Raw genomic sequence first — 19,152 nt, 5'->3', positions numbered from 1 at the left:
CTACACTAGACTCCCTCTCACTCTTAAACCATGTTGCATGCCCAGAATTCAAGTTGCTTCTGGGCCTGAGGTCTTTGAACAGCCAGAGGACTTCCATCCTGGCCACCTCCTGGACAGGAAGGGATGATTCAAGAAGGACAAAAAGCTTCCTGCCTTTTGACCATGAAGATCAGGATAACACCGTAGGGTAGTGGTTCTCTACCTGGACCAGCCATCACGTCACCTGGGGCCTTGTTGAAACACAGATTGCTGCGCCCACCCCCAGAATTCCTGACTCAGTAGGTCTGCATTAGGGACTCAAGAATTTACATTTTTAACAAGTTCCAAGTGATGCTGAAGCTGCTGAGCTGGGAGCTGCACTTTGAGAAGCACTGAACTATGGCAGAGCAACAAGATTGAAGGAAGCTGGATCCCGGATTGACCACGTGGAGCAGAGCCACCTTCCCTCTTGGACAATCTGCTTACCTCAAGAGGGTCACAAAAGAAAGAAACTTCTAGTGTATTTAAGCCATTGTGTTTTGGGATCTGTAGTTTACAGTGAGGTGGCCTTTACATTAATGAATACATTTTCCAGGCCTTCCTCTTGGAGATGCCTGATGGATACCCTTGGTTCCACCAGCTGTTAGCAATTTGACCAATATCTGTCAGCAAGTTCAGCTCTGTTGACTCCCCTCACGGCTCTAGTGCTCTGATGACTGTTGCTGAGAGGTAGATTTTCGAGGGTGGGTCCAAAGAGTGAATGGCTGTGCAATTGTGCAGGCTGTTCGCTGCACACGGAGTGAACAACCATTGCAATCCTGCTCGCATGTCACCTGCCAAGCCATGTACCTCGGTGCAGGGCTGCATCCAACCTCAGGATAACACTTTTGTTTTTTTAAAAGAAAGTGAGGGGCCGGCCCGGTGGCTCAGGCGGTTGGAGCTCCATGCTCCTAACTCCGAAGGCTGCCAGTTGGATTCCCACATGGGCCAGTGGGCTTTCAACCACAAGGTTGCCTGTTTGACTCCCACAAAGGATGGTGGAATGCGCCCCCTGCAACTAACAACTGCAACTGGACCTGGAGCTGAACTGCGCCCTCCACAACTATGATTGAAAGGACAATAACTTGACTTGGAAAAATCCTGAAAGTACACACTGTTCCCCAATAAAGTCCTGTTCCCCTTCCCCAAGAAAATCTTTAAAAAAAGAAAAAGGAATGTGATACTCATCAAGCTTTGCACATTGAGGAATGAATCTGCCCAGATGATCCTTTTTCTAATTCATCCATCGAGAGGGAGTAGCTTTTTATGATTCACACAAAGGTGCCCGACTGACCTTGAGTTCAGATTGAAGAACAAAGAGCTGTCCAGATTTCTGGTGGTAGAGATGACCTCTGTGGGATTTTCAAGAATTGAAGCATCTCCCTAATGTGAACGTAAGGGAGTTATTTGTGCGAATAGGCCCTGAGTCTGGTGAATAGGGCAAGGTCAAGGCAATTGTAAGACTCCAGGAACCAGAGGAAATAAAGCAGCACGAACCCAAAAGGGAAGTCCTCCTCTAAACCCCCTTCAGGCTGGACAAGGAGGATGTGGTGGACAAGTACCTTTCAGAGATGAAGAGCCGCAGCAGCCATGAGGGTTGTCAAAGGGAGTCGCTCCAATGCTAAGATGTTGGCAGCCAGAATGCTTTCAGCTACAAGTGGCAGAACTGTTGAGAAAGGCAGTCTCATGCGTGGTCTGGAACGACCACAGATGGAATCCCAGCTTGGCTGCATAAGAATGTGCCTTGGGCCTGGAACACTTTCTTACTAAGAGATAAAGAACCTCACAGCCTGTGTGGGGCTTATTGCCTTGTGAGAGAATCTCTCTTCTCGTCTCAGACTCAGAGTACTCCCTTGTTCTGTCAAAAGGCATGCATCAGTGGCCTTCAAGTACACCCCAGATTTCTGAATTTCAGACTCCATGGGGGAGGGGTCTGGGTCCTTCCACTGTAGCACGAAGTGGGGTGTGTGCAGTTACTTGCTGGCTTTGGTTGTGGTGTGCATCCGCTACTCATGGGGACTGACGCATTGCAAGGAGCTGGATCTTCTGCGCTCTCTCTTGTCTTGCTCCATGTCAAGGCTGTGACCACTTGAGCCTGGTGTGCGTGTTATCTGTTCCCAGTGTCCTCAGATCATGCACTGGTGTTATGATCTGAGGACACAGGCAGCTGCCACTGCTCCGGGAATCATGTTCTTGCATAACTGTCTCCAGAGAAAGAAAGCAGAGAGCAGCCTGCACTTTATGAGGACTGACCTTATGTTCTACTCTCTTTTAACTATGGGGAAATAATCTTTTCTTAGAACACCATAACAAGATCTTTATGTCTCATTGACCAATACTTTGAGACAGATACCCCTTGCCACAAGCAATGCTGGGAAAATGAGTATTTCCAAACTCTTTTTTGTGGAACACAGGTCCCTACAGTCAGAAGAAAGAATGGAAATGTCTGTGGTGTAGGCAATCAACAAACTCCACCACAGGTTTAAATCGTCTGTAGATTTTGGACAGCTGGCTGACACCTCACTGTACTATATACCTCACACCTCACTCGGAGTTCCTTGAATAGACGTTTGCACTGGAATTTAATTATATTTTGGGAAGAAGGATACATGAATTTTTGGTCGTTTGTGGGAGAGTTGCTTTTGTGTTGAGTGGGGGCATTTCTGAGGTGTAGGAACAAGTGAGTGTGTCTCAATTCTGGTCTTAAATATGGACTACAGTGGACCAGGACTGAGGGATCTACTGTTTATCATCATCCAAACACCTGTTCACTTCCTTCCTTACCGGATGTGAAGAAGTTTTTACACAACAACTGGTCCTGGTTGGGTTGTCAATCACATTGTCTTGCCCCTCCCACTATTCTCAAGGGCAAGTAAATGGCTCTGGCTGTTACCATCATAAACTCATGGTGATTGAACCAAAGATAGGCATGTGACCCAGGCATAGCCAATCAGAGTCTCTTCTGAGTTGATGTGAAACTGGGGCTGTCAATGACCATCTTTCCCACCAAAAGATGTGAGAGTGATGCAGCATGAAGCCATAACACAGTGGTGGTGGGGGGAGGGGAACAGAAGCAGAGGAAGGAGCAGGGGAGACGGAGGGGGGGAGGGGGAGAGAGAGAGAGAGAGAGAGAGAGAGAGAGAGAGAGAGAGAGAGAGACTAAAGCCAGATACACTTACACTCATGGAATACCCAATTCTGGGTGCTAATCAATACAACCTCTCAATGCAGAGTCTCAGCTCCTGTTCCCTGCACAAGAACGCAGGATATAGTGAGGCCAAAAAGGAACAACCATGGAGCCATGGATAAGGGGTTCATACCACTATATTCTCGATGGCGGCTGGTCGAGACACAAAAGCCAACATCTGCCAGTACCCCAACGAAGGGTCTTCCTGCACCCCAGTCTCACTGATGGCCGGACGAGACACACGAAGTAGGAACCACACGATCCGCAATGCGCCACCCACACTTGCTACTTGCTAACCCCACTTGCTAGCCGCAATCCGCAGTCTGCTCTCTACCAACCAACCATCCAACCCCCAGCATAGCTATGGCCAATGGCTAACTGGTAACAGCTGATGGCCACCCAACCACAGTGGATGGCCATCTGATTACAGCAGACGGCCATTTAATAACTGAGCCAGCACCTTTCCACGTGAGGCCGAGAGCCTGCAAACTGCTCTCTGGGACTCCGTCCCCACACTGCCCCTTTGTTTCCTTGTTGTTTTCTTAACTGGTTTGAGGTGAGTTTCTGTTATTTGCAACTGAAAGAGAAATAGTACTTCTGTGTTTATTATCAGTCTTCTCAACAAACATCCAAGGTCCGTGGGGGCAGGAACTTTGGTTCCCGGTTGAATTCTAAGTACTTAGAACAGTGCCTGAAACATATTAACTCAATCAGTATTTGCTAAGTTAATAGGCAAACCCCGGCTATTGAATCTCTATGACCACCACCCTGCTGTGGCTGCTGCAGTGAGCTGGTCACCAAGAATTAGTGTTCTGCCTTCCAGAGTTGTAGCTTCCAGAGTTGTGACTGGGAAGTGGCTGTCTAGTTAGTATTATATAGATGAGACCTTGGGGTCAGCTCTCTCCACAACAATGAGAGCAGAAGTTGTTAAATAGGGTGAGGGTCTCAAGGTCTGGGTTCTTACTAAATGCTATTCTTGTCAAATGTTAAAATGTAGCATAATATTTTGCAGCTGTAAACAGGATGAGCTTGACAGGAACCTAACAGGGATAAATTTAGCCAACTGCAAAGAAGAAATCAACATGTAATTCATCAAATAGAGTATATAAATATTGGCAAATCCTCCCTTCAGGAAGACAGAGCTTTGAATGTGGATCCCTTGTCTCCTTTACTTGCTGCAAGTAAATAAAACTACCTAAGACAACTATGTCTCCTTCTTGAATAGAGTACCCTAGGTGGCGAACCCCTTGAGTTCGTTAACAAAGTGATACATGTCACTTCTAGGTCAAAGTGATCTTGCATCTGGGTTGAAATCATCTGCACTCTTTTTATCAACAAGATAAAAGAGCCACAACATGGAAAAATAAAAAGCAAACCAAAATCCTGTGTCCTTGTCACCACTAGGGGACACCCATCAAACCCTCATCCAAATGAGTTGTGAATGAGAAATTTTTGTTGGTCTAAGTCACTGAGATTTTGGGGTTCTTTCCTAGTTGAGCTACCCTGACTATTACACTAGGAGCCATCCTAGCCTTCTCCTTCTCCCATACCCCCAAGTCCAGTCGTATCCCCTTTCTAATCCCTCCTGCAAAGCAGAGTGAATGTTCTAAAGCACAAATCTGATTGTGACTCTCTCTGCTTAAAATCCTCCATGGTTCCCAAAGGCCCTAAGAAAAAAGTCAAAACTTATCAGTGGGACGTCAAAGATCTTGCTAACAGCCCAAGGGACCTCTCTGGGTGCATTTTTCCAAAATTGCCCCTGATGGACCCCTGGCCTATACACTTTCCCATCTTACCTCTAACCAAACACAACAAAGAGTTTGATGTCTCCTGCTCTCTGCTCTCGGCAGCCCTGTCTCCCTGAGATGCCGTTCGTGGCCAGGCTGTGTGTTCAGGATTCAGTGCGGGGTCAGCAGCTTGTCTAGGTCCTGAAGGGTAACCAGGGTCAGCATTGAGTGACCAGAATCCAGCTCAGTAGCTGGAGCAGGGCCTGGCCTTCGGAATGTCCATTTTTCATTTTCTGAGACTATCTACTGACCTGTCATCAGATGATGTTTTGAGATATCCGAGTCCTGGCCCCTTCAGGCACCAGATACTATATCCTGTCAATTCTATCTCCAAAATATCTCCCAGCTGTGTCTACTTCTCTGCCTCTCCACCACTGCTATGGACTGACTTGTGTCCCCAGGATGTTGAGATCCTAACCCCCAGTACCTATGATGTGACCTCATTTGGAAATAGGGTCCTTGCAGATAATCGAGTTAAGGTAAGGTTATTAACTGAGCTGTCATGCAATACGTGTCTTTTTCAAAAGGGGAACTTTGGCCACAGAGACACACATACAAGGAGGAAGTCACGTGTAGAGGAGGGCAGAGGTCGGAGGTTGGGCTGACACCCCCTCCTCTCGGCAGCCACAGCCTTCTCATGAAAACGCAGGCCAGATCGTGCCCTCCCTCACCGTCTGCTCTTGGGATAAAAGTCCAAGCCAAGGCAAGTCACTGTGTGTCCATCTTCATGTCTGTCACCAGGTATTTTCATGGCTCATAACAGAACCTTCAGGTCACCTTCATCTTCACACGGCTTCTCCTCTGTATATCTTGGTGTCCAAATTTCTCCTTTTTGTAAGGACACCAGTCATATTAGATTAGGGCCCACCCTACTCCAGTACGACCTCATCTTAACTACGTAATTACATTTGCAAAGGCCCCCTTCCCAAATAAGGTCACATTTTGAGATACTGGGGGCTAAGATGCCTGAATTTCTGAGGGTGACACAAGTCAACCTCTTACCCAGTTAGTCGTTTCGTTTTGCCATTGCCTTGGGCTTTACATGATAATCATGTTTTATCTCTGCGTCAGAATTTCTGGATCAGAATTAGGTTTTAAGGTCTCCCCACTCTCTGGACCAAACCACAGTTCCTCTGACCAGACGCCTGATGTAGGCCCGTGGGGGGTCTGCCAGAGGCACCCCCAGCGTCCTGACCAGTGTGGGTCCATCCCAGAACCAGCCGGGTCCAGGACGGTGTGGGAAAGAGAGTCTCCCTTTTCAGAGATGCACAACATTTTCCCACTCATTTCTCGCCTCACCTCGAAGCCAGAAAATCTGTATCCACTTCAGGATCACAGTTGACTGTATCCTCCCATGTCTATTCCTCCTGCCTGAATGATTTCTTTCTACAGTGGGCTAGATTTTGGAAACGCAAAAGCAAAGAATGACTCCTCTTTTCTCTGTTTTCTACTGTGTCATCCCTTCTACAAAGCAGGAATTGCGAAATATCCTTGTTGGCCTGTTAAAGACTAACTGGACTTTAAGTAAACATCGTCCGTCAGGAGGATCTACGGGAGGAGCTAGGGCTTATGGAAGCTTATGCCAGAACCCTACAGGAAAAGGTCGTTGTTTGTAATAAAGCTCTATGGTTCTAACTTCCTTTTAATAAAGCTCTGTGGTTCTAACTCCCTTTTTCCCTGCCTTAAATGCCCCTCCATCTTGGCACGCAGGCCAAAATGTGCACGTGGCTTGCCATGTCTGGATGTGCTGGCTCGCAACCCTTTTCTTTTCCCAAATAAATCCTTTTGGGTTACAAAATACCTGGTAGAAATTATTTTTCAGTAGCGGGCACTAATGAGCAAAGAGCTAAAGACACAGGAAGAAATAGGATGGAAACAAAATCTTAGTTACTATTTGTCTTAGGGTTCTGGTAGGAAACAGTGGCACCCTCCAGCTAGATAGTTGAAAATAATTTAATAATGAAACTGTTACAAAGGTGAGAACAGGGTTGAGAAGAAGCAACAAGGGTTGTACCCGTACCTGAGGGCTGATAGCATCAGGGAGCTGTTAGCACGCCTACTCTTGCAAGTGCAAGAATGGCATGTAAAAAAGGCCCTGCGGCCTTCATTGAAGGACAAAGTTAGCTCTTGACAACCATCAGGGAGAGAACTAGGGAAAGAATTACCCAATGGTATTTGTTTGCTACTGTTTCCATAACAAAATTCCACAGACTGATACTGGCTTGAACAACAGGAACTTATTTTCTCACAGTCCTGGAGGCTGGAAGTCCAAAATGAAGTTGTTGGGCAGGTTAGATTTCTTCTGAGGCCTCCGTCCTTGGCCGTCTGCTCGCCGTGCCGTCACATGGTCATTCCTCTGGCTGTGCGCACACTTAGTGTCTCTCTGTGTCCAAACATCCTCTTCACATAAGGACACCAGTTAGACTGGATCGGGGCTCACCATAATGGCCTCATTTTAGCTTAATTACCTGTTTAAAGGCTCCATTCTGCAAATACAATCAGTCACATTCTGAGATACTAGGGGTTAGGGTTTCCACATATGAATCCAGCTCATAGACCCAATCCTTCCTCTCTTCCCTCTTTCCCTCTAATTCTCTACTTCGGTTCCTTATTAGCTAGACCCAACTGGCATCTGAGACTGTCCGTAGAGACAAGCGTCCTGGAGCCCAGAGCAGGTGGAGAAGGGTGGAGAGTGGATCCGGAAGGCAAATGGAAGACACCTCACCTTCCTATGGTATCCTACCACCACATTTCCCACCCCCATAAACCTTTGCCTACTTGCAAAGAAAAGTTACTTCTCATCAGATTTCCTCTCCCACCATCACTACCATCACTGTGCTTCAAGAAGTTGGGGGTCAGGGCTATAACACCAAATGGTGTTATAACAGTGATTCTCATGCGCAAAACAGCAGGTGGCTATGTAGGAACTCCTTTCCCCTCCTGAACCGCCCGATTCTCCAGGTTATGTGGGCAAGCCAGGACACGAGCTACTGCTCAGTTATCCAAAGGGACCCCTTCTTCCCTACATGGCATGCATCCATGTCCTCTCTGACTGCCCCCATGCAGTTCCTTCGGAGCTACAATAGGCCTCTAATGCAGCGGCAATCACCTGTTCAGGGTGGTAACTCTCTTTGTTCAGGGGATGACGATGGACTGCCCAACCATTGTCCTTATCCACACTTTCTTACTCCTCCTCAGGGTACCACGTCCCCTGGCCTTCAAAGGGAGATGGCTGTTTACTGAGCTCATGTTCCTTAATTGGTCCCTTTCTGCCTTCCCAAATTCCCAGTGGACAGTGGGGTGGAGAATCTGCTTCCTGACGGGGTCATGTGTATTACCATCTACTGATCCCATCTACAGTGAACTTTTGAAAGTATAGCTAGCCCACGTCACTCCCTGCTTAAAATCCTCCATGGTTCTCCATCGTCCTTAGGGTAACATCCACTCTGAAGCCTGACATTGAAGACTTTCATCCTCGTACCTCAGCTCCAGCTCTTTCTCCCATGTCTTCTCTGTCGTGGTGTGGAATTAACCCCTGGTCGTTCCCAAAAGGTGAAAGCATTCACAGACTCTACAAAGTGGGAGAGTGAAGAAAGGTTTTATTAAAGTTAGGAAGAGAGAAAATGTTCATGGCAGTGTCCAAAGATGACGACTGCCACGGGTTGTAAGGAGAGAAACACCGGCAAGGGGGTGTCGCCAGGGCAGAGTCCAGAGTCTGAGAGTGGACAGCAGCACCTAACTTCAGGTTCGCTTTTTCTCTTATAGGAAAGGGGGAGTCAGTCAGGCAGGTTTGAGGGCTGACATCCTTCCTGGGGTCTGGTCTGCTTGAAGACGATGTTATCTCTGGACTCCTGACTCGATTTGGCCAAGGAGGCCTGGGACTATGCATCACCAGTAAAAACTGCAAGAAGTTGTAAATTGGATTCCAGTGTCCGGGCGCCTGAGAATTAAGAAATTGCTCTTTCCCAGGTTAGGATGTTGTTCATTAACAAGGTGTGGGTGGCCTTGAGAAAGGGAACAGACAGAGTTCTTCAGTTAATCGGTGAGGGGAGAAACAAAGAGAAAACAGATGAACATCAGGATGGATCAAACCGCAAACAAACTAGGTTTAATTACAGGTGGCTGGACAGCGAGCTATGCAGTGAGTCAGACTGCAAACGAGCTACGTCCAACTGCCTTATTCCCTGAATTTCACCCTTATATTCTTCTCATGATATCTCTTTTCTAGGCCACCCACAGTCCTCACCAGATCCCAAATGTATCACCCATTTTCATTTCCTCCAGCTGATTCTTCTGGAATGTAGAGGTTTGTTCTTGGAACCAGGCTGCTAATTTTCCAGACTCTTGGAAGATCTATTTGGGAGTCAGTTGAGGTTGTCTAGGATCTACTCAGTTAGGCCCAAAACAGATATTCCCATTTCTCAGCACCAGATGTGGAATCCCCCAGAAGTCACTTCAGCCAAGCCTCTGCTCTCACAGTCGCCTGCCCACTCATGGAGCACTACATCCTGACTCCTCTGAGACCTCCCTTTATGGTCGTTCCCGCCTTTCGGTAGCCTCTCATGTGAGCATATTAGAAGAGAAAGGAAGGATGGACACAGTGAGCATATATTGAACTGCAATGTCTCTGTCCCAGAAATGTTACCTATATCATCACACTGAATCCTCTCAAGAACCCATGGGTATCGTTATTCTCTTTTTATAGATGAGGAAACAGACTCAGAATGGCGAGGTAATTTCCCCAAGTTCCTGACGCCACTGAATTAGTTAGGAGAAGCAACATGAGTTGCTGTAACAAATAGACTCCAAAAGCTCCTTGACTTAACTCAATAAAAGTTTATTTTTCACTTAGGTAAAGTCTAATTAGGTGTATCTAGTTGATGAATGGACTTGCATGTGATCATTCAGAGACCCAGGCTCCTTCTATCTTGTGGTTCCATCCTCCTCTAGGTTCACAGAATCCTTGCTAATAAGGCAGCAACTGGGAGGGAGAAAGAATAAGAATTGCATGGGGGGCCAGGTCAGGAAAAGGCAGAGAACACTGCTGCTTACATTGCATTGGCCAGAACTTGGTCACATGACCACATCTAACTGCAAGGGAGGCTGTGAAATGTCTAGCTGTGGGCTTTGGAGGAGGAGAGAAGCTGGGTATTGGTGTCTATTAACAGCCTCTGCCTCAACAAAACAGAAGGAGAATTTCAGAGGGGAGTGTGTTGACTAAGATCAGCCAGATGAAGCTGGACAGGGGCCCAGGTCCTTCCCTTCCTCGGAAGGACCAGGAGATCAGTAGGCCTCAGGTAATGCTGAACAGGGTGCAGCACTTGGCCTGACCGCAGGGCCTAGTTCTAAAAGGAATTTCTTCGGAGATCAAAGGCTTGTTGCCCAGCGTGTGTATGTGCCCTTACAGGCAGGTTCAAATGAAGTCTGTGCTCCGGAACGTCAACTGAGAACACAGCCCCCAGCTTTGGCCCTTGTATCTGTACCTTTGCTAGGTTAACTTGGCGTTAATCTTTGAGCTGAAGATCCTGCCTCCTTCCAGAAATGTCAATTATAGTTCCAAGTCGGGGTGATATTACAAGTGTCTGACACCTGTGCAATAAGAACAGACTCCTGATGAGTGGCAGGAGCAGGGTGGGAAGGCCCCTTGCTGAGCCTGTGTTAACCCTTTAAGTGCTGGATTCTGGGGAGGTCTGGGATATTGGGGTGGGTCAAGCCATGCAGGAGCAGTATGGGGAGAGCCTCAAGGTAGTGGCTATTGACCGACCGGCCTGGGAAGTACTTAGATATTTTACCAACGTAACAGCCATGGCAATCTTGGCCCCAAGATCCTAAAATGCTGAAGTTCATTATTTAAGGACTCTGTAGCTATGTGTGTCAGTGTGGCAACAGCAAGGAAGAGCGGGGACTTAAAATTTACACAGACCTGCTTTCAATTCTGCCCCCACCAGTTCCTTCAGTTCTTGGAGTCTCTGTTTTGCCACATGTAAAATGACATAATGCCTGTAATATGTGAGCATAGGATTAGCACAAAGTAAATGATCAACACATGGGAATTGTCGCTGGGTTATTTGCAAGGCAAATGGTGTTCCGGGTGTTTTGGTTAGAGCTGGAGGTCGGAGGCCAGACAGACCCTGTTCACATTGCAGGTTTGCTGTCTATTAGGAGTGTGACCTTGACAAAGGCCTTTGACCTCCCTGAGTTTCACTTCCCTCACCTACCTGTCCCCCTCTTGCTCACTCAACTTCAGCCGCACTGGCTCCCTCACTGTTCCAGAACACACCAGGCCCACCCACCTCAAGCCATCTGCACTGGCTGGTTCTTTTGCTTGGAATGCTCTCTCCCTGTATATCCAAATGGTTTCCATCCTCACCTCCTCTAGGTCTTTTCTCAAATATTATCCTTCTCAGGAAAGCCTCCCTTACCATTTCCTTTGCCTCCTCCCTACTTTATTTTTGACCAGAACACTTATCACCATCTGATATACCATATCTTGCTTGCTTATTTATTATATGTTTCCAAACACACCAGAGTGTAAACACTTTCAGGGGAGGGAATTTTGTCAGTTCTATTCACAGGTTCTGTGCTAGGTATATAGTAAGCATCGAGTAAAATTGTTGAGTGAGTGAGTGAGTGAATGAATGAATGAATGAGTGAATGAATGAATAAACCTGACATGGGAGAGGACTGGATAAATAATGTTATGTCAATACAATGGAATATTATTCAGCCTTAGAAAGGAAGGAAATTCGGACACATGTAACACCATGAGTGAACCTTGAGGACGCTATGCTAAATGAAAACGGCCATTCACAAAAGGACAAATGCTGTGTGATTCTTCTTCTATGAGGTTCTTCCTGTAGTCAGATTCATAGGAATGGAAAATACAGTGGTAGTTGCCAGGGTATGGAGAGGAGGAATGGGGAGATACTGATTAACGAGTACAACGTTTCAGTTTTGCAAGACGAGCAAAGTCTTGGAGACAGATGGTGGTGATGACTACGCAACAATGTGAATATACTGAACACCACTTGAAAATGGTCAGAATGGTAAATTTTATGTATGTATATTTTATTACAATTAGAAATAACTAAGTCAATAATTGGAAAAAACCTGAAATGGGACTCATTATATTTACTCCATAGGCTTGGTGTAAAGCTTAAATGAGATGGTCCACATGAGCATTCAATAAACACATGTTGTAATTATTCTTAATATAGATTTGTAAATTGTCACGACTCTATGATTAGGGAGACAGCACAGTGTTGTGATGCAGGGCATTTCAAGTCTTGGCTTCTCTACCTAGCAGCTGGTACCCTCTGTGCCTCAGTTTCCTCAACTGTAAAACAGAGATAACGGTACCTACCTCTTAAAGTTGTGTAAGGATTAAGTGACTTAAATATTGTAAAATATTTACAACAGTGCCTGGCACAGAGTAAGCAATTAATAAAGGCCAGTTCTTTCGGTTGTTTGAAGAGTCCAGAATGTTCACATTCAACCTTAACTATTTACTCTTTAAAGCTCCTAAATCCATTTTTTCCCCAGATAACTGGGCTGTAAAATCAAAGAGCATTTAAACTAGAGACCATATAATTTATGGTCCACCCGGGGATTGTTTTGACAGTCAAAAGGGAGCTCTTAATAATTAAACCAGGACAAAGGGCGTGAATCCGACTGTCTCTAGCCCGCTGTCCCCAACCTGACTGTCCCCGCACAATTCGGGCTAACGGTCATCCTTGCTACAACTCACGCCTCCATAGAGGGCAGCAGAGAGCGAGCTTTTCGGTGGATATTGCAAAACCGGGTTGATCGGTTCCACTGCGCAATCTCCCTTTGCATAACAGGCTCTACTCAAAGACTGAGAGTTATACAAAAGACTGGGTGAAAGTGGAAATGGTCAGGATGGTGGAGGACAGTGTGGAGCAGTGAGAACACCATGGTGCCCCGTGAAAGAGTTGGTCCAGACGCTTGTGGCTGTCCACCCAGAGGAGCACCCACAGGTGTGCTTCTGGTAGATTGGCCCAAAGCTCCCTGGTCTAGTTGGCTCTAGGAAACAGCGGGGTGGGGAGACACGGCCTCTGAGGTCAGCAGACCTGCTCTTGAATACGAGCTCCGTCACTCCCCAGCTGGCTGACTGGGCAAGTGACTTCTCTTTGAACCTCAGTATCTCCATCTGCAAAATGGCCATATTAATAGTATCAATTCAGAGGAGTCAATGAAATAGTGACAATCACTTGGCACATAATAAGCACATAATATGTGGTTATTTTTGTTGTTACTCTGGGCTACCACATGAGGCCACAAAGGTCATGTCTTGTATAAGCGGGACTGAAATCTGAGAAGGACATTTTTCTTCACACCGTACGTTCAAAAGGCCACTTGCCTGAGAAGGTGCCTTTTTTTATTCTCAAAAGGTGCACGATAAGGGCTAGTGGCCACCCTGGTATTAGTTACATCACTTGTGACCACAAAAGCAGATTTCAGCCCCTTGTGAGAATGTTCACCTATTTTACTCATAGATCATTTTGAGCTATTTCCACTGCTTTGCAGGTTATAGATTTCTTTTTTTTCACATTCTAAATTATTTTATATTAGTTTCAGGTGTACAGCATAGTGGTTAGACATTTATATATAATTTATGAAGTGATCCCCCGATGAGTCTAGTACCCTCCTGGCACTACACACTTTTTCTGTCAATTCAAACAAATAAGCAAACATTCAGCCATAAGGGCATTCAGGAATTTTCAGGCTGCAGAGAACTGAAGTAAGGGCACTCACATGGCAAGACTCTCTCCTCCCTGGCACCACTCAGTTCTTCTATTTCAAGGGGATGAAAAAGTCCCCATTCCACATCACAGAAGCCCTGTGTATGTGGGCACACCCTCAGATTTGGGGAGATTTTACAGGTTCTTGGAGTCTGATTTTTCTGTGACAACTCTGGCCTGGAGAGAGTGTCTGAGAACTCAGAAACAGATCAGGGCCTGGGTATACCCCCCAAAAGAAGTGAAAGCAAGACTTGAAGAGATATCTGTACACCCATGTTCATAATAGCATTATTCACAACAGCCAAAATGTGGAAGCAACTCAAGTGTCTATCAAGAGATGAATGGAGACTGCTGCTCTGAAAAGCCATCTTTGCATTGTTCCCGTGTCTGGCTCCCCGCTCGCCGCAACCACCTCCCCCGCCTCAGAATCTAAACGTGGTCACCTTCGAGTAGAGAGTCCCGCCCACCTGCCCGCCCACCGTGGGCAGTGCCACCCGCAGATAACGACACGCTCTCCACCACCCAACCAAAACCACAACGTGAATTTGCAACAGGGGAGGAAAAAAAACCCAAAACTTCCAAGGCCCTGCTTTTTTTCTTAAAAGTACTTTAAAAAGGAAAATTTGTTTGTATTTTTTATTTACATTTTATATTTTTGTACATATTGTTAGGGGTCAACCATTTTTAATGATCTCGTGATGACCAAACCAGCCTTTGGAGCGTTCTCTGTCCTACTTCTGACTTTACTTGTGGTGTGACCATGTTCATTATAATCTCAAAGGAGAAAAAAAAACTTGTAAAAAAAGCAAAAACAACAACAAAAAAACAATCTTATTCCGAGCATTCCAGTAACTTTTTTTGTGTATGTACTTAGCTGTACTATAAGTAGTTGGTTTGTATGAGATGGTTAAAAAGGCCAAAGATAAAAGGTTTCTTTTTTTCCTTTTTTTGTCTATGAAGTTGCTGTTTATTTTTTTTTGGCCTGTTTGATGTATGTGTGAAACAATGTTGTCCAACAATAAACCGGAATTTTATTTAAAAAAAAAAAAAAAAAAAGATTGGAAAGCGTCGCGGTTCCGGCGGCGTCCGGTGAGCTCTCGCTGGCCCTTGAAAATCCGGGGAAGAGGGTGTAAATCTCGCGCCGGGCCGTACCCATATCCGCAGCAGGTCTCCAAGGTGAACAGCCTCTGGCATGTTGGAACAATGTAGGTAAGGGAAGTCGGCAAGCCGGATCCGTAACTTCGGGATAAGGATTGGCTCTAAGGGCTGGGTCGGTCGGGCTGGGGCGCGAAGCGGGGCTGGGCGCGCGCCGCGGCTGGACGAGGCGCCGCCGCCCCCCCCACGCCCGGGGCACCCCCGCCGGGCCCGCCCTCGCGGCCCTCCCTCGCCCCACCCCGCGCGGCCCTCCCCCCGGCTCTCCCCTCCTCCCCGGGCCCTCCGCGAAAATACCTGGGAATAAATTTAACCAAAGAAGTAAAAGATCTATACTCAGAAAATTATAAGACACTGATGAAAGGAATGAAGGAAGATATAAATAGATGGAAACACATATCATGTTCATGGATAGGAAGAATTAATATAGTTAAAATGTCCATACTGCCTAAGGCAATATACATATTCAATGCAATTCCTATCAAACTGCCAACGTCGTTTTTCACAGAAATAGAACATATAATCCTAAAATTTATATGGGACCATAAAAGACCCCGAATAGCAAAGGCAATCTTGAGAAATAAGAACAAAGTGGGAGGTATAACAATACCTGACTTCAAATTATACTACAAGGCTACAGTAATCAAAACAGCATGGTACTGGCATAAAAACAGACACATAGATCAATGGAACAGAATAGAGAGTCCAGAAATAAATCCACGCCTATATGGCCATTTAATCTACGACAATGGAAGCAAGAATGTACGATGGAGTAATGACAGTCTATTCAATAAATGGTGCTGGGAAACCTGGACAGACACATGCAAAAAAATGAAGTTGGACCACCTCCTTACACCATATACAAAAATAAATTCAAAATGGCTTAAAGACTTAAATGTAAGGTCTGAAACCATAAAATACCTAGAAGAAAATATAGGAAGAAACTTCTCAGACATTACCCGGAGTAAGATTTTTACTGATATACACCCTCGCGCGAGGGAACTAAGAGAAAAAATAAACATGTGGGATTATATCAAACTAAAAAGTTTTTTCACAGCAAAGGAAACCATCAATAAAACAAGAAGGGATCCTACTGAATGGGAAAAGATATTTGCCAATGATATATCTGATAAGGGATTAATATCACAAATCTATGGAAAACTTACTCAACCCAACTCCAAAAAAACAAACGATCCAATTAAAAAATGGGCAGAGGACTTGAAGAGACATTTTCTGAAAAGGACATACAGATGGCAAACAGACATATGAAGAAATGCTCAACCTCACTAACCATCAGAGAAATGCAAATAAAAACCACAATGAGATACCACCTCACCCCAGTCAGAATGGCTATCATCAATAAATCAACAAACAACAAGTGCTGGCGCGGATGTGGAGAAAAGGGAACGCTTGTGCACTGTTGGTGGGATTGCAGACTGGTGCAGCCGCTATGGAAAACAGTATGGAGGTATCTCAAAATTCTGAAAATGGAACTACCTTATGATCCAGTAATTCCACTCCTAGGTATCTATCCGGAGAAATCCAGAACTTCAATTCAAAAATCTCTATGCACTCCTATGTTTATTGCAGCACTATACACAATAGCTAAGACATGGAAACAACCAAAATGCCCATCGGTAGATGACTGGATTAAGAAACTGTGGTACATTTATACAATGGAGTATTATGCAGCCATAAAGAAGAAAGAAATCTTACCATTTGCAACAACATGGATGGATCTAGAGAACATTATGTTAAGTGAAATAAGTCAGACAGAGAAAGATAAGTACCATATGATCTCACTTATTTGCGGATTCTAAAGAAAAGAATAAGTGAATGAACTAATCAGAAACAGTTTGGGAGACAATGAGGAAAAACTGAGGGTTGCTAGATGGGCGGGGGGGGTGGGGGGTGGGGGGGAGGGTGAGGGGATTGGAGGGCAGTCGGTGACCACAGGATGGCCACGGGGTTTGAAAATTAATCTGGGGAACGTAATTTGGTGGTTACCAGAGCGTAAGGGTGTTGGGGGGTGGGGGATGAGGGTGAGGGGGATCAAATGTATGGTGATGGAAGGGGAGCTGACTCTGGGTGGTGAACACACAGTGTGATTTATGGATGATGTGATACAGAATTGCACAACTGAAATCTATGTAATTCTACTAACAATTGTCACCCCAATAAATTAAAAATAAATTAAAAAAAAAAAAAAAAAAGAAGCTGCCAAAAAAAAAAAAAAAAAGAAAAAATATTGGATTTTAAAACAAAACAAAACAAAAAAAAAACAAAAAAAAAAAAAAAAATAAAAAAAAAAAAGAGATGAATGGACACATGAAATGTGGTCTCTCCATACAATGGAATATTATTCAGCCTTAAAAAGGAAGGGAATTCTGACGTGTGCTACAATATGAGTGAGCCCTGAGGACATTATGCTAAATAAAATAAGCCAGTCATAAAGGACAAATATTGTATGATTCTACCTCTATGAGGTAGTTAGTGTAGTCAAATTCATGGAGACAGAAAGCAGAACAGTGGAGGGGCCTGGGGGAAGGAGAATGGGGAATCATTGCTTAATGGATGCAGAGTTTCAGATTTGCAAGATGAAGGGTTTTAGAGATGGATGCTGGTGATGATTGCACAAAATGATGTGAATGTACTTAATATGGTAAATTTTACATTATGGTACATTTTATACCACAGTTTCTAAAAAGGAAGGGGAAAGGGAAAAAACAAAGAACCAGATCCAGGCCCTCTGACCCCCCTCCAGTCATGCCCGTGAAATGATCGGAGGGGGGATTTTCCCCAAGCCCCGGTGGCAGATGGTGGGACCTGTGGCTTTTGGTCCAGAGGCTGCTAGGTAAAAACTCCACCTGGGGTGGTGGCTGGTGTGCAGGTCGCAGTGGGACAGAGGCACCAAGTTAAAGGAAAGCAGAAGCCAGAGTGGCACAGAGACATACAGTTGAGAAACAGAGTGACAGGTAACTATGATCAAAGGGCACCATCAAGTGCACAAGTAAAAGAGGACCACAGTTCAATGAAGCAAATTCTCATTGTCAACCAGTTCTCCAGAGTTTACAAGAAAAGCTCATCCTCTACCAAGTGGTAAACTTAACCCTAAAGAATGAACCCATTGGGTGAACAGTTACCCCGTCTGCATTTGCAGTCATTCGCTCTAAAAGAGGCATCCTTACACATTGGCCCAAGGCTCAGTAAAACAGGTTACAGTGAGAATGTCCTTCCATTTGATCCTTTTCTTACTACTTTAGCTGCGGGTCTGAGAGAGACTAAACATCCACACATCCTTGTGTCAAAGGAGGGTTTTAGAGAATTACTTTCGGTCCAAGGTGCTCCTGCAAAAGCTGTGCCTTCGCTTTCTAGACTGATTCCTGTGCTAAAGGTGGCTCTGGTCCATTCAGGTGATGAAGCATTTGAAATAGGATTGGCTGCTCTGGTACTGTTAAGTGTCGTTGTTGGTCCTTCTTGAAACGACCATCTGAAACCTCTGCTTGCAAGTCTTCCCAAGAGACTAAGGGACAAGAAATTCAAAGAGCCAATTGCAATGCATTTTGAAAGCGAGAGCAGCGTGGTGGAAGGGGAAGCCTTATCACCATCAAATCTAAAATCCCAACACATCGCTCCCTATGCTGTTGAAGAAGGGAGCCAACAAAAATCTTACTACCTGGTGACAAGTACTACCATGTTTCCCTGAAAATAAGACCTAGCCGGACAATCAGCTCTAATGCGTCTTTTGGAGCAAAAATTAATATAAGACCCGGTCTTATTTTACTATAAGACCCGGTCTTCTATAATATAATTAATATAACATAATTAATATAATACAATATAATACCAGGTCTTATATTAATTTTTGCTCCAAAAACTGCATTAAAGCTGATTGTCCGACTAGGTCTTATTTACGGGGAAACAGGATAGTAAGACATTGCATCTGCTCTCTGACACCAGGCCTCTTTCTGTAGGCATTGCCATCAGCCAGGGTGAGCGCTGGAGAATATGAGGAGGCTTCCTAGCCACAGGAAACTAATATACCTTATGACTTTCCATCTGGGGTCAATACAATTTGTATTAGTTTGCTAGGTCTGTCATAACAAAGTACTACAAACTGGGTGGCTTAAACAACAAAAATGCAGTCTCACAGTTTTGGAGGCTAGAAGTCCGAGATCCAGGTGTCAGTAAGATTCGTTCTCTCTGAGGGCTGGGAGGGAGACTCTCTTGCAGGCCTCTCCTAGCT

General features: G+C 45.2%; 1 pseudogene; it reads left to right on the top strand.

The window, feature by feature from the left end:
* Nucleotides 1–10,707: 10,707 nt before the first annotated feature.
* LOC117035365 (PACRG-like protein) lies at nt 10,708–18,554 on the top strand (annotated as a pseudogene).
* The last annotated feature ends 598 nt before the right edge of the window (nt 18,555–19,152 follow it).

Source organism: Rhinolophus ferrumequinum, chromosome 15, assembly GCF_004115265.2.
Source record: "Rhinolophus ferrumequinum isolate MPI-CBG mRhiFer1 chromosome 15, mRhiFer1_v1.p, whole genome shotgun sequence".
NCBI classification, from domain to species: Eukaryota; Metazoa; Chordata; class Mammalia; order Chiroptera; family Rhinolophidae; genus Rhinolophus; species Rhinolophus ferrumequinum.
This window is presented reverse-complemented; position numbering and strand designations above follow the sequence as displayed.